This window comes from Ixodes scapularis, unplaced genomic scaffold (genome assembly GCF_016920785.2).
Source record: "Ixodes scapularis isolate PalLabHiFi unplaced genomic scaffold, ASM1692078v2 PGA_scaffold5__190_contigs__length_132052651, whole genome shotgun sequence".
In the NCBI taxonomy this organism is placed as follows: Eukaryota; Metazoa; Arthropoda; class Arachnida; order Ixodida; family Ixodidae; genus Ixodes; species Ixodes scapularis.
In genome coordinates, this window is record NW_024609880.1 from 60,844,717 (window position 1) to 60,860,750 (window position 16,034).

Here is a 16,034-nt window from a genome sequence, read left to right on the forward strand (position 1 = left end):
TGTCAGTAGTTTGTTTAAAACACTGACTTCTTTTTCTGCATATCGCGCCTGCATTTCTTTTGCCCTAACTCATATCTCCAGCATTATAACCCATGGCCTCTGTCGAAGAAGCACAATTCTTCCAAGTGACTGATAACTTAAACAAAAAGCTTAATACCATCCACTGCTTGCACTACTTTCCGCCTATGTCCCGACGCTTAACACTTACTTTCAGCGCTTTTTGTTATTGAGATCGGTCTCTCAAAAATATTTCTAAAAGCATGGGCCCGCTTACCTTCTTGACTATAGTCCAGTATTTCGAGCAAGTAGTAAAGACAGTGTGCAAAATTCTGAGTCACTTACAGTTTCACCACGCTGGGTAGCATTTCTAAAATCTTTCTGGTTTCTTCCTTCAACAGTGACCTCATTGCTTTATTCGTGAAGCATCCATAGTCTAATCCATAGATGCTATCGGAAAACGTACACTCTTTCTTGTCTGTTTCTATTTCTTTCATAGGCCGCTTCTTCTCAAACGGTTTCCACTGTCTTCTGTTGTGTTTACCTGTGTTCTCAATCAATAAAGCCGCGCAACGAAACATTCCTGAATCTCGACCTTCCACTTCCTCGGTCTTTCTGATTTCAAAATCAGATCACCCTATGGCTCGTTGAAAAAATTGTTGTTGTTGTTGTTTTTTTGTTGTTTTTTAGAATTCAAGCCGCGAAAGCTTCGATTTCCATACATTCCCATTTTTCAGATCACGCAGGCGAGATGCTAAAGATATCCTTGCCTCATTTGAAATGTAAACGTTGGCAACACGTTGTGTGAAACAACTACAACATCATCGCGAAAATCTTTAGCTTGACGCAGTATCCTTCACGTTCTTAAAAGGCTATGCGGAAACACCTTCGCACGAATTCTCCTGGGGTATCGAGTACTCTATGAGATACAGCCAACATGCGCTGACTTCAGATAAAAAAGAGATCGCCAATATTATAAAAATACTCTAAATTTTAATTTTGATCACTTTTTCAATGATGCAGTGGAATAAGAAATCATGTCATCGATGGCTAACTAGCCAGGCATAAATAACTTTAAGATGTTCAAATAAAATGCGACCACCCTTGTAACTCACTTTTTCCTCGTTATAATTTGCCTTCTCGTCATAAAACGTACGAGAGCGAAAATTCTAACCATTCCTCCTGAAACCTCTCATCTGCCGCTCAACCGTTCTGCGGTATGTAACATCACAAGGCGACTCTGTTTCAGATTTGTACGTAGTTCAACTACTCTACTCAAGCTACTGTAGGTTAATTACTTTTCTGAGTAGTTTAGTAACTTTCAATTATATTTTTATTTTGGTAATTATTAGTTTACTTTAATTACCTTTTCCCAGTAACTTTTACTCTAATTACAAATTACTTTGATATTTTAGTGGTAGGTTTCCTTATCAACGACAAATTCCTGCACAAAAATAGATAATATGTTGAAGGATCAGCTGATATTTGTAAAGGAGGGGAAGCATGTGCCGTAGGCAGGGGACGGGAGGGGGGTGGGGGGAACAGTGGTTTGGGCGGTCCGAAACCTCCTACAATTTTCACGAGTCCTCCACTGCAACAACTCTGCTAGAGCGGACATACACGTCGCGAGTGACGCCAAGTGAGGGACTAGCGCCGAAGACTGGCGTTTTTTTTTTTGTGTGTGTGTGTGTGTCGCGGAGCTTAAAAAGCTCCTGAAAAGAAACAATAATGCTTTTTTAACAGTCTGGTTGAGACATGCGTGTCAAAAAAAGAAAAAAGAAATTTACGCAAAAAAAGAAAAACTAGAATTTTCGAGCAATATTGACGGCGAGAGGCGCGATTTAGTCCGCAATCACCTCCTTTCCACATGTTTTCTCTCTCGGCATTTCGGGCGCGTGGAGGAGAGGTGGATTGGCTTCGCCTTCACGACCGAGATGGTCATTCCGGAATGACCCGTGACGTCAAGGACTTCGCGCGCAGGGTTTCAACAAAATCCATCATCGTCATTATTGCCCTAAAAATGCTTTTTTTCGCGTAAAATTTACTTTTTAGCACGCGTGTCCCACCCAGACTGTTTAAAAAAGTCAGATTTTTGTTTCTTTTCAGGGCTCTTTAAGGAGTCTTGAGGCACTTGAAGGAAGGGTTCTCCTCGGTTTTACCCAACGTCGGAACTCTTGCCCACTACAGGAGGTGTACACACGGCATCCTCACTCAAAGGAGGCAACAGGATGCAGCATCTGCTCTGAAGCTCATCTGGTGCTCCCGTAGTTTGCGCTGTATTCGAAGAATCGCGTGCAAAAAGCGAACGTAAAGGTGACCTCTTTACATTGCTTTTCCTCCCAAAGCTCAGAATATGCAGGTCTTCCAAGATTCGAAGATTGTTCTAGATACCCTAGGCGTAGTACGACGCCAGACGAATCTGTACCTTAGTAAATCCCCAATCGTTTTTACATAATATATATATATATATATGTATATATACATATTTATTTATTTATTTATTTATTTATTTATGAGTAAAATCAGCTCCATACAGGGAGCTATTGCAGAAGTGGTTACAAAATACAAAACAGCAAAAAGCAGGGACGCACCAAAACGAGAATTGGCTAAAGTACAATTGAATAGCGTCTACAACGTGTTCGCAGGTCGGCAAAGTCACAATACCATTAGTTATTCCACTCTTAAATTGCCCTAGGGGAGAAATAAAATAGAAAGCTGTAATTTTTAAACCTTTATTTTGGTAATAATTGGCAATGATTTAATCCTGAGTACCTTGACTGTAGAGGTTTCAGGTAATTTGGGCTATCTATATGAAGGGAGTCGTTTATTACTTTGTAAAGATTTTTGAATCTGTCAATTATTGCTTTTTTTGTACTGTCGGATGCTGGGCTTTCTTTTTACTAATTCGGTGGATGATGACCTTGTGTTATAAGCATAAACTGAGAAGCCAGCTTTTTAATACACTCTACTTCTTTAATTCAATTCTTAGTAAAAGGACACCAGACTGAACTCTCGCAATTTAGAATAGGTCTAACAAAACTAGTATAGGCCACGAGCTTTGAATTACAATCTGCAATTTTTTTTAAATTTTCTTCTCACTGCAAACGAAGTACCTATGGCTTTATCAACGTAATTCTTCTTGTAAGGGTAGGTTCCAGCTGAGCTTGTTAATAAACATAAGCTATAAATATTTGCATTCGTCTACACGATTTACCCTTAGCTCCTCTCGATGCGTATGACTAAACATCTAGAAACGATATGTGTACATGCTTGAAAAAGCGTCTCTGTAGGCCTCTAGAGAATGTATATTGAAGACGGACTCCTATAAGTGCTCTGTCCCCTACAAGCACTCCATTCAGATATCACGCTGGCTCCATCTTCCTAAGACGTTATATACGCCACTTGCGAGGTTTAAGACATCAGAGAGAGAGAGACAGGCTCAGAAAATGTGTTTTTCGTTTTGTTTTTTTCTCGACTGATGGCCCGGAAAATGTGGCAGCCCTCAATCACAACTGACAAGAGGGAAGTCCAAATGCGCGCGTCGCTCGCTGCATCGCCCGCGTCAGAAGCGCGATAAGAGAGTGCCTGTTGCCGTTTATAAACACATTCGAGATTTCTGACCGACGTCTTCCAGATTAAGAGATGTTCTAAGATGTTCCAGTTTAGATATCCGTGTGTTCTCTTTCTGTCGGGAGCTTTTCCCTGCAATTAGAAAATATAGATGTAATATAGTTGCGCTTCTGGAATGCTACACACGAGGTTTCTGAAAGCGAAAACAACACGCAGGACAACCAAAATTTAATATCGGAGCAAAGTTACAGACGAAGGTCACAGGCACGTTTCCGTAACCGCTTCCAACACTTAAAAATATGTTGTTGTTTTTTTTTGTTTTTTTTTAAAGCTACTTTTGAAGAATATTGTTATCACCGCATTGGTACGTCGATTGTTGAAGAATTATGCAATTATCTTATATTTTATTATTACCTTTGTAGGAACGGCTGTAGTTTCACTTTTGTAGACTCAAATGTCAAGTGTTATTCCAAGCTAATCGATGTCTTCGATACCTCAGAAAGATAAAAAAGGCGATAATAAAAATGCTCGTTCCCTACAGTATATTTTAGATACGAATACATAAAATCATATCACAAATATTGTATTTACTTCTATTTCATTTCACTTACTTCCCCTCGAAGACATATAACAATGCAATACATGAGAAGGAATGTAAAAATGTGGGGGAGATCGCGATGTATACATAAATATATATGTATATATTAGATATATACATGGATATTCGATATTATTATGATCATTCCCTTATAACATCATCCAACTCCATATTCTTTGTTAGAAATTGACTACGTAGAAAGAAACCTTCATTCACGATTAGAACCAAAGAAGCAGTCGTACCTGACCGCAAGGTAGCGAAAGTCTCAAAGCAACCTTGACGAACCTTCATTTCCGAACACACAAAACGCCGAGCCCAAAATCAAAATATACCGAAGAAAACTTCTAGCCCTTCAAAACAACATCACCCTCACACCCTCCTCCCCCCGAGTTACACTGACACAGATTCTTAAAGCTCAGCGGCAGCGGCTAGAAGGGCGCGCTGGATCCATATTCAATTTAGGTTACGACGGCTGACAGCAGCAGCTGCGCAGACTCCGAAAGCCTTCGACGTCCTTGTGGGCTACCTTGACTAAGGCCCTCACAATGGACTGGGAGCAACGCGGCACTCAGTGGTAATCAAAGGCATCAGACGCTAGTACGCTAAAGGAGTGGGGCTAGGAAAGAAAAAGAAGTGGCGAGGAGGACGGATAGTAGCCCGTGAACACAAAGGTCGGCTGATGCAACGTGTGCGGCCGCGACTCACGAGTCGGGGGAAGACGAGGCATGCCGCAGCAAAAGTTTTCACTTTTCTTTAAAATGACTTTCGTCTTCTTCAAGACGAGTCGTTGTTAGGTTGGGGGCGAGGGCGAAGAGGTTCCGGCGATTGGCCTCCGTCGAGGCGAAGGCGGGTACGAGACGAACATCAGACGTGAAATTCGTGACCTCGTAACTGGCACAATGGATGTCAAGCTGCCGCGTGCCGATGGGTATAAGAAGAGACCCGCGGCCGGCAACATGTCGTCAGTCGTGCCTTCCTTCGTCCAGAGCACTCGAGCGGCAGTAAACCGTAAGCCCCAGGAATAATGATCGCCCAGGTGAGTTTGTGGTGGCGACCGGTGAACGAGTACGGGCTTCCGCCTCTGTCCTGGTGCAGAAAACGTCCGCGGCGCGGCGCTACTTTAGGGAAAGTGCTTAGCCCGGACGGAAAGCGTTTTCGTCCTTTCATTAAGCTCATACCACTTCCGCTTCAGCTAAGAGCCAGAAACCTCTGCGAATTAATCATTGAGAAATTAAAATTACTTCCCTATAGTCACCGCCAGCTTAAGAAATACAGGGTGCGTTAATTCGCGAGCATCTCACTATCGCTCCCGAGCCAATTATATCCTCACGTTTGACAATAAGAACACTTCGGAACAAATCATGAGGCAAAGAGCGTGAACCTAATGAGCCAGCTTTTCGAGTTTTATTTTTTTTAAGTTCCTGGTTAATATAAGTGTATCGTAAATAGAACGTTTTCTATGGATTGGTTTTTTTTCATTTGGAAAGCTAGACATACCAGGGACTGATTGCAAACCGCAAATTATACAGCAATCATCAGTCTATGTAGGCGCATGTCTAAGTATAACCATTTATCCGTGGCAGGGAAAGCACGCATATTATGTTAATGAGTTGTTGTGTGTAGGTATCAGTTTTGTTTATCCACTCTCGGGTAAATTAAGGGAGAGTCGTACACCAGCTCGCCTCTTTTTTTAATTGTACTTCGTAAATACTTAGATTCGGCTAAAATATTACTCCAACATCTTGAAAACCCAAAACAAAGGAATAAACCATGTAGAATAACTTGAGACCAAGTATCAGGTTATTCAACATGGTTAACCTTCACCAGCTCGCCTTCACCGATACTATATATTATCGTTACAGGAATAAAAGTAGACAAAACACAAACATACATCTGTGTTTGTGTTGTCCACTTTATTGTTCATAAGTCTCGGACTTTCAAGATGTTAAAAGTTCACCAGCATGCCTGCGTATCCAGTGTTGCTTCTGTTACTCGGACGTGATAATACGTACCGCCTTAAACAAAGTATTTAGCATTAAATAAAGCAGCACAACTAAGGACTGTTTTCGGCAACGTTAGCGTTTTTATCAAGAACCGATAGGATTAAGATTGCAGCATAATTTGCTTCGGAGCAAATCACAGACACAAAGGAATAAACCATGTTTCTATTATGTTAAAAAAGTTCCATATGAGAGACCAGAAGCAACAGTAAAAACCTAGGTATGCAGTCATTTCTTAATCAAAAGTGTATTGACAAGCATATAAGGTTCGAATAATAATTCTTAATCTGACAAAGAATGACAATTTTAATACAAAAATAGCGACCCTTAATTAGCTCATATGCTAATCGCGTCAAAATATTTTTTATTGCAACTATTCTATTTATCATCATACATCACCTTTAGGAGCCGAGAGAAATATATTCCTGCTACCTGATATTAACAGAAAAACAACAGACAGGATTCATTTCTACCTAACTAAATCACTTAAACAGATACAGGAATCTTAAGAGCGCTTTCCTCTGTATCACGCCAGAAGAAACATTCCTAAGGTAATTACCAGAAAGATGCAAGCGTGCATGATTTAAAGAATGGAAAGAGCGTTCCATGTCGAGGACATGGAAGTGAGCAGACTTAGGTTACCGGTTAGTATAACACCACGTTCTTTTGCCTGCAAATCATAAATCCTTTTATCCCGTGTCTGCTATAGATAATATTCCAGCATGTAGAAATGGCGTGCGCAACATCTTTTTTCGTGTAAATTTCTTCAACACAAAAAAATGATTTTACAACGTTAGAAAGAAAAACTTTCTTTAATTTTAAACACACTTTAAATCTACTAAAAAGTTTTCATTGTATTACCTTATTAACCTGCATCGTATTACCGTCTTTGTTTTTTCACTTAACTTTTTATTGTTACCCTTATCCTACGGGCATAATTTCTATAACCGAGCATTTTCGATTGCAATTTTAAACGCAGAAACTCCCGCAAGTTTTGAAATGCCAGAGCATGAATAACCTAGGAGAAAAGCTAAAAAAACCTTTGCATTACAGTACAGCATTATTTGTCGGCGCGCTTCCAGGTCACTTTCGCTCTTCTTCTGGCGTACGCTTCCGGCCTCGCCACTCACTTCGGTGGAGGTCATCACAGCGCTGCCTTCCCTGGTGGCTTTGGCGGAAATTTTGGCTACGGAGGTGGTCTCGTCGCTGCACCCGCTGTGCTGAAGGCCGTTGCTGCTGATCCAGTTTATGTAAGTTGTCGTTTATCTGCAAAAACATTATCCTAATCAAGCCGATATAACAAACTCTGTAATTTCCTGTGACGACGTTTGCAATATAGAGAACCGCCAAGAAAACGATGGTTCAAACAAATCACCGTGAAACGTCACCTGATGGCATACAAGGTAACGCCTTAATTGGTGAATGTTACGTACAGTACGAGTTGTTACGAAGAGAAGACAAAGAAAGTCAATAGGGTACACTATGCGCTGGGAATATTACAAAAAATATAACCACCTCAATAGGAATCGCTTCGTTTTCTTTTACAGCAGCCTTCAATGAACGCAGGCATTTAGCTACCGACCAAGAAATATTTCTTCAAGACTACCATGAAATCATGTTGCATTGCGTTTGTAGATGGTTTCTTCCTATCTGGCTAAGCAAACACTTTCCGAAAACGTGATTCCGAGGTAGAAATAGGAATGGGTTGAAGCTTGAATCAAAAGGGAGCTCCTGACGTGATGCTAGGAGCAAAAGCAAAATTAAATTGCGTTAAATATTTAGATAGCGTGAGGTTTGTCTGCTATGGCACGACCATGCCCATTTTTGCTGTAGAAACAAAAAAAATATTTAGTGCGGTGGAATTGCTAGCCTGGGCCTTAAACGTAAATTTCGCGGCAGTGGAAGAGCATCGCCGCACGGTGGTACGATGCTAATCTAGGTTCAATAGTGCAGGGGTAGGAATTGGGCCTATGATCTGGCTCTTTAGAGCGAGGTTTTGCTTTCGTGCCCGGAGCTGTATTGCGCTAATACAATCGACCACCGCGGTTTGGAGCGCGTGGATCCTTGGCTTGATACTAGAATAAATAAGGCGTGCATGTTAAGTAGTTCGATTACCGTAAGTGGGATTGTCATGGTGTCTTCTATAAGTGCACCTGACATTAAGTCCAACAGCTGATTCTGTGCTCCCTCTGCTAGCAGGTAAACACAGTTCGGGCAGTCAAACTGTGTTTACGTGAAAGGTGGTTTGGACTTTCCAAAACGGAACTTTGCTGTTCTTACCCTACGATATCCTATTTAGAACTATAAACAAAGACAAGCAAACAATTTCGACATATCTAGACGCAGTGAAGTGGTCAACATACTGTTTCAGAACCAGGAAGTGTCTAATCGTATGACTAAGAATTCAGAAAGAAGACAGCAACCAAAAAAACGCAAGACAGCAAAAACTGCCTAAATCATAAAATGACCCGATAATAGCGTCTCGCTAGAAGAGATCACGCGAGACGGACGGGCGCGAAAAACCTGGCCAACAGCGCAAAAGGCAAACAACTAGAAAATGCGGAAATGCGTCTTCTAAGAGCCACGAGGCGCACAACTGAAAGATATCTTTGTACGGAAGCACCGAAGTTAAGATGCTCCAGATGCATGGCAAGATTGCCACGTTGCGTAAGAGCGAAAGCGAGGAACGTGGCTAAGCTTTTCTGTCCAACGCGATCGGTGCGTGCGAGCCGAAACAACCGCATGCGGAAACGAGGGTTAGAAACAAAGAAAGGAATAGAGATAGTTACCGATGTTGCTTTTTCTTTTCTTCTGTTTCTCTAAAGCCGAACTAATCTCATGTCGAGAGGAAACGTGGATCTTGATATACAGTTCTACGAGCGACTGTTCTGAACAGTTTGTACACCGATCGATTTTTTTTTAAATTCTCAGTGAAGGGAAGGAGCGCATTAAGCAATCTAAAACAAAGTAAATATTTATTTATTTATCTATTTATTTATTTATTTATTTTTATTGTATTTATTTATTTATTTATTTATTTATTTATTTGTTTTTATTGTATTTATTTATTTATTTATTTATTTATTTATTTATTTGTTTTTTATATTCCCAAGGCCTAAAGGCTTTATAGAGGGGGAGAACGGATGCAAAAAAATGTAGAAAAACTGCAACCGATGAACAATATTAAAAATATAACAAAAGAAAATCATGCAGGTAATGGATCGTTGCAAAAATGACCAGTTACATTACGAAACAGGTGAGGATCAGTGATATTGGCAGTCAAACCCTGGAGATTGTTTCATTCTTGTGATGTGCCAGAAGGCTACAAATGAGCTAAATATTTGCACATAATACGAAGCGTGTCCCCAAATATCCCAGGCTCAAAATTTTGCACCGGGTTTATTATTACGCCCGCATGGGGTCAAATTCCAAATGCGTTTTGATATTGAAGTTGTTCAGCATACCAAGAACAGATAAGTGACCAAGCAAGTCGTTTAACATGCAAGCGCTGTTCAGCGGCTCATCACATTAAACCGTTTATAAATCATTACCCATCTTTAAAAAAAAAAAAAAAAAATATTGTCTCGATTTATACGCTATTATGAAATATGCACGTTTCTGTTTCACTAAAAGCCAATCGGCATGAACTGTATAGGAGCACGGCTTCTTATGATTGCTTTTAATGATCAAATACCGAAACTTTTTTCTTTCTACTGCGGAGCCAAACAAAAATTGATCACTCCTTTTTTTAGTTTACATCATTTCATAACGTGAAACTTTCATGTCAGCTAGTTGTTTACGCTATTCCTAAATTTACTTACGCATGTGAAAAAAATAACAAGAATTATTTTGCCTAGAAAGAGGAACCAACATTCGAATGTGTCCTCGTTCCTCTAGTCCCTGACCGATAAAAAAAACGCGGGTCGTGACGAGTCCCGTACTTCTTATGATCGCTCCTAATCAGCCAGTAAAAAATGCCTATGAACTGATCGCGAAGCAAAAGGCCTCAGCATAATAAGCAAAGCCCAGTGTTTCTTCAGCTGTGAGTGTCTTTAGGCTCAACACAGATCATCAATTACTCCAATACAACCCTCCTGCCCCCCCCCCCCCCCCCCCCCCTCCCCAGCCCCCACAGCCGTACGAGTTCGGCTTCGACACCGTCGACGAGTTCGGCACCAGGCAGACCCGCCAGGAGTCCGGCGACAGCGGCAACGTGAAGAAGGGCTCGTACAGCTACACGGACCCCAACGGCATCTTCCGTCAGGTGAACTACATCGCCGACGCCGACGGCTTCCGCGCCTCCATCCAGACCAACGAGCCGGGAACACAATCCGGTCCGGTCGGCGACGCCGTCTACGACGCCAAGCCAGTCGTGGTAGCGCCCAAGGCCCACGTCAAGGCGGCCGCCGCCTACCTCTCCCCGACCTACGCAGCCCCCGGTTACTACGGGAAGTACTGAGCTAACGAGAACGACCCCAAACCACTGCCGACCGTCCCCGATTCCGAACGACGGATGACGACGACGAGGAACGCCGGGCGAGAGACAAACGCACGTCGGACGTTCGAGGCTACCAGCTTTCGCGGAAAACAAAAATCCTCAGCTCCTTCGAATGGTCCCGGTAGTCATTTGGTTTCTGTTGTAACGACTTTTGTGCGGCTATTGTTCCTATCGCGTTTGCCAAGCTTTCGACTCCTGCTTTGCTTTTTTAGTGCGCATTTTTGGTTATGTTTTATATTTAAAAAAAACGAAGGAAAACGCTAAACGACTTTGCTTTCCGACTCGAAAGACTTGCGCAGAATTTGTTTTGTTTTATTTGTTTTAGCGCTGATGAGTTCAAGAAAGTTTTGAGCGTCGAAAGATGGCGGACGTCGCGAGCACGGTGCTGCAAACCGTCTAAGCGATGAATGGTCTTGGAGTGGTCGTTATGGTTATTTTGGAGAGCGCGTTGGATCTAGAATGTCGAGTCATCGGGGTTTCTTCGGCTTTGAAAGTGAATCTTTGTCGCGTAGTACATTTTTGAGGGGTAATCCGCTTCAGTTTCCTTTTGTGTGCTTTTGTGAACTTTTTTTTTTTTTACGTTAATGAATTGAATGGTGTACGATATTTATTTTGATCGACAAATAAAACCATCTTGATCGTGTGTGTGAGTATAAGTACATTGCTTTTGAGTCCTTAATGTTGACGACAATCGACAACCCACGCTATCTCACAAATTCTTAACGGTCGAGTAAGCAACACAAAATGATCGTCACGACAAGTACACGAAACAGGCACCGAACGAAAACGATACACTCTGGCGTTAGGTTAATGAAAACCGGAGCAACCGTGATTGCTCCCGGCGTAAGGTTGGTCCTAATTCGAAATTTATATTGCTTCTTGATCAACGATATTACGAATTCTGAAAGTTGACTTCAAAACTACCGTGTGTGCGACAAATTACGTAAACCTTAAGAGAATAAAAATGTAAATATAACTATTCTATTTTGGCAGCTACCGAAGTTAGTAAAACTACTATTTTTCTTGACAATCAAACTAATGTAACGGTTTCAAATAATAGATATTTTATATCCCGTCCGCACGAGCTAAGCTGCTTGAAAAGAGGTTCCATTTCTGATGACAGTGGATTTATAATAAAAACAAATGGCGAAGGAAATATAAAAGAACGTTGGATGCAGGATTGAAATCCTTGCTAACGTCTTATTTACAAAATAAAAGTTAGGAGGCTGACAGGAGGATAATGTAATTTTAATTTCCCTGGCGGTTTAGTTTAATTTAAATGCGGAGCGGCAAGTTCGTCTGCTTCTTTGCAGGAGTTGCGATGATGCGAGAACGCCGAGCTCTTATTGGTTGATAGATAAAATGGTGGGTAGACCTCAAGGCGTCTATCATTGAGGTCTACCCACTATCATTTCAATCAGAGCCAATCAGAGCTCGGCGTCGTTCTGACGTCACCACAACTTCTGTGCAAGAAGCAGACGACTTTCTCTCCGAAGAGATACGAACCTCGAACTGTACTCTTGGAATTCGTGGACTACCTTAGGCTTATTCGACGTGCTACGTAGCTATCAAGGTGCAGTATATCCCACATAATCGCCAATAAAAAAGAAACAAAAAACTTGTTTGATGCCAATTAAATAAAAACCGTATGGTGGCTTTGTTTCATAACCGGCTATTCCTCTTCCGCATTGCAGCCGTGGTGACGTGTTTGGTTAGTTTAATATACCTCGATAAGCATCCAGGGTTACCACACGTCACCAACGATTGCCGGTTTTTATTAAGAGTAAACGTGCATTCAAATACAGTTACCGTATTTTCCGGACTATAGTTCGCACAAGGTGCATAGTCCGCACGCCGTGCATAGACCGTACTTGGGGCTTAGTTTGACCTTAAAAATTATCATACACAGCACACCTTGACAAGTGCTTTCTGTATTAGCTCACAGAGAAGCTTGTATCATACGTAAGTCGACATTATTATACTCCGTTATTCATAGTATCCTTCACGTCTTTTCACAGTGACTGATCTAGAAAAAGAAATTTTTGTATAATTAGCACCTGTAGATATTCCGCATCGGGTGAATTTTCAGCTTTTAAACATGTATAGCCGGTGGACTATGCGGAGAGCAAGTCGTCTGCTTTTTTGCTTAGAAACTTCGGTTGCGTCAGAACAACGCCCGAGCTCCACTTGGCTTTGATTGAAAGGATAGTGAGTAAACCTCGATGCCTTGTGGTCTACATCTAATTTGTTTTCAAACGGCCAATAAGAGTTCGGTGTTCCAGCATCACCGCATCCCCTGTGCAAGAAGCACACGACGCTTGCGCTCCGCATAGCTCAAAAAAAAAAAAAAAAAGATGCAATGAATAGCTGTCCCGGGAATGAGCTGTTCTGCTTGTGGGTGGTAGTCAGCATCCAGCATGGCTAATAAATACTAGAACTAAAAACTAAACCAAGCACGCAAAATCTAACATTACGCTACAAAAAAACGCTTCATAGATTTGGTTTAATTAAAGATATTTAACTCCTGTTTGTCTATTCTTAATTAAAAAAAAAAACATATGTAGCACGAAGTAACCCACTGACCTTAATTTGCCAAGATAAATCACTATATATGAACATTTCCTTTTTCTAAATATATTGTTTGTTCTATAAAGGTAACTTGAAAACGTCATTTTAATAGTGTTTCGCTACTATGAACCAGTAATATATAGCGTTTCGGTTGAGAGATATTTATTTTCCTTTTTTACGTTAATATATTATTTATTTGTTTTGGGAAATGATGCAAGGTTTCGAATGCTATATATTATCTAACGCACTTAAGTTTTTTTTACAACGCGCACCATACGTAGTTATACTATGAAGCAGGATAGGCCCTCCCAGAGGCAGGTACACCCAAAAAGTGGCATTTGGCCAGAGTGCATAAAAATACAACAATGCAAATGAAACTGAAAGGCAGCACACTCTGTGTAAGCACTCGAAGGTAAGTGTTCCTAGAAATGAGTGTTCATTAACGTTCTTGTAGAGACATATTCTACAGGTCACAATCTTCACATATACAAAAACCTAACTGCAAGTTCTCTACGCTAATGACGAAAATGCTTTTTTTTTTATTTCACAAAGTAAGTGAATGTTATTATCTAAGCATACTCCTGAAGTTTGAAAATAACACTCGGTACGTCATTACGAGACACCATTTGAAACGTTCTCCTTTTCTTCTCTTTGTGTAAATTTTCGCTTTCCTCAGTCTCGAGTCGCTTCAAAACGTTCAGTATAGAGTTCATTTGCTCCAGTGTTGTACACGTTCCTCAAAAATAGGAACGGAAGCTCGTTCCTCGTTCCTCCTGATTTTTGGAACGCGTTCCCGTTACAAGTTCCATACGTGAAGAAGGAACTCGTTCCCGTTACAGTTAAAAAAATGGAACGTATCGTTACATATACGTTACATTTGTACTTTGCTGATTACCATACTTAGTTATATCTAGAAAATATTTTATTTTTTATTTTTTAATCTATTTCGTCAAATGTAAACATAAGAATTTGAAGGCCGTGATGGAAGAGCACCAGGAGAAGAAAACAGGCGGAAGCAGGGTTTGATTTGTTGATATACACCTTTAAAAATCTAAGCTTTTACCCATATTTATGTTTGTGGTGGGGGACTCAGACAAGCCAAATTTACTGTCACCCTATACATTGCACGAGCGTTTTGCAACAACCTGACACGTTTCAATATAACAAAGTCCCTTGTTCGAACTTAACAACCGTTGATCCTCAATGTTGTCCGCAAGACGAGCGAGTGATGAAGAGGGTAGGGCTTTTGGAAGGTCAGTATTGAAAACTACAAGTCCTTTTCATGAAGGCTGGATTCGTTGTTCAGTTTGAAGGTGGGGACAGGCAGAGAATTAATAAAGGTAAATTTTTGTGTAACTTTTAAGTGCCCACTGCTCGGGATACGGGGGTATGTTCGATGCCTGGTTATTTGTACTTTTGATGTATCTGTTGTTCTCTTTGTGGAACTTCAGTGATAGCAGTAGTCGGCCTTAGATTTCTGGGTGTGTGAGGATTCGTGGAAGCAAAGGAATTAGCTGAGTTTGAAACGTCCCTCTTTCTGTGTCTTTTCCTTCGACTAAAAGTTTTGCTTTTTGTAGCGCAGTCTCGCGGGCACTGAAGATAGAATCGATATCCCCTAGCTCTCCTGCACCCAACTGTTACCAAGCGGGGACCACCCGAAGATAACTAAGCAAAAAGTTAACGAGATCCTGCTCTTCGTAAAAATATTGTTTTTATACTTTCAGAATTTGCTTCTTAGAAATCAAATTAAAATAACCCCACTGGACGAAAAAAAAAAAGGAACGCCCGTTCCTTCTTTCCGTTCCAGTAAAAATGTAACGCGTTTCCGTTCCAGTTCCAGCGATGCTAAATGGAACGACGGCGTTCCTTCGTTCCTCCTAAAAGGAACGCGTTCCAGGAACGCCGTTCCTTGGAACGCCGTTCCGTACAACACTGATTTGCTCCCTTACGTTCTGTTCGTAAAAACCAAGTTCATGTTGTAGCCCTATTGAAAAACACGCAACCAGAGATATAACTAAACATCATTAGCAGAAATTTTGAAAGGAAGGGGCCTTAATAGGACTGCTGTTAAACACCGAAATCAACTGGTAATAAGGTTTCGTTAGATTGGTTAGTATCTAGCAACAGAAACTGATTAAAGATATAGAAAATACCTAGAATTTTAGTTTATTTGAAAGAAAACTGCAAGCAATGGTCTCTTCTCAAGACAGCACTTCCATAAAGTAAAGCGAATGCATGCTTTTCATTTTTTTTTTTCAGTCACTTTATTGTGTTCACACCGAAATACGAAAAAAAATAGCATTTTTTATTTTTGAATTTATAGGATTTTTGAGCCCTCTACCACACATTTTGATTCCTGTAAATTCGTTAGGAAACATAAATGAAAGAATAAAAATATTTAAAGACTCTTACAAATCTCTGTAGTACGGAATTAGAGCGCAGCTCTTAAGGTATTTTGATTTTGCGATAGTCTATAGACCGTGCTAAGAAGATTGAGGAATATTATCTATATGTACAAATGTATACCTCGTACTGCTGCGTGCATAATATAAATTTTATAAATAAATAAACATATATATATATATATATATATATATATATATATATATATATGGGTGGTTTCATCTCAAATCGTGCAGGCAAAAAGGGTCGAATTTTTAATTTCGATGAAAAAAATATATGTTATGGCGCCGTTTCTAAAACCGCAGTCGACACAAACCGCAAGTTCGTCGGATTTTTTGTTCTCGACTTATGAATTTTTAAAGAGGCCGCGGCGAAAAGCAGTGTTTTTCACACCCGTCGT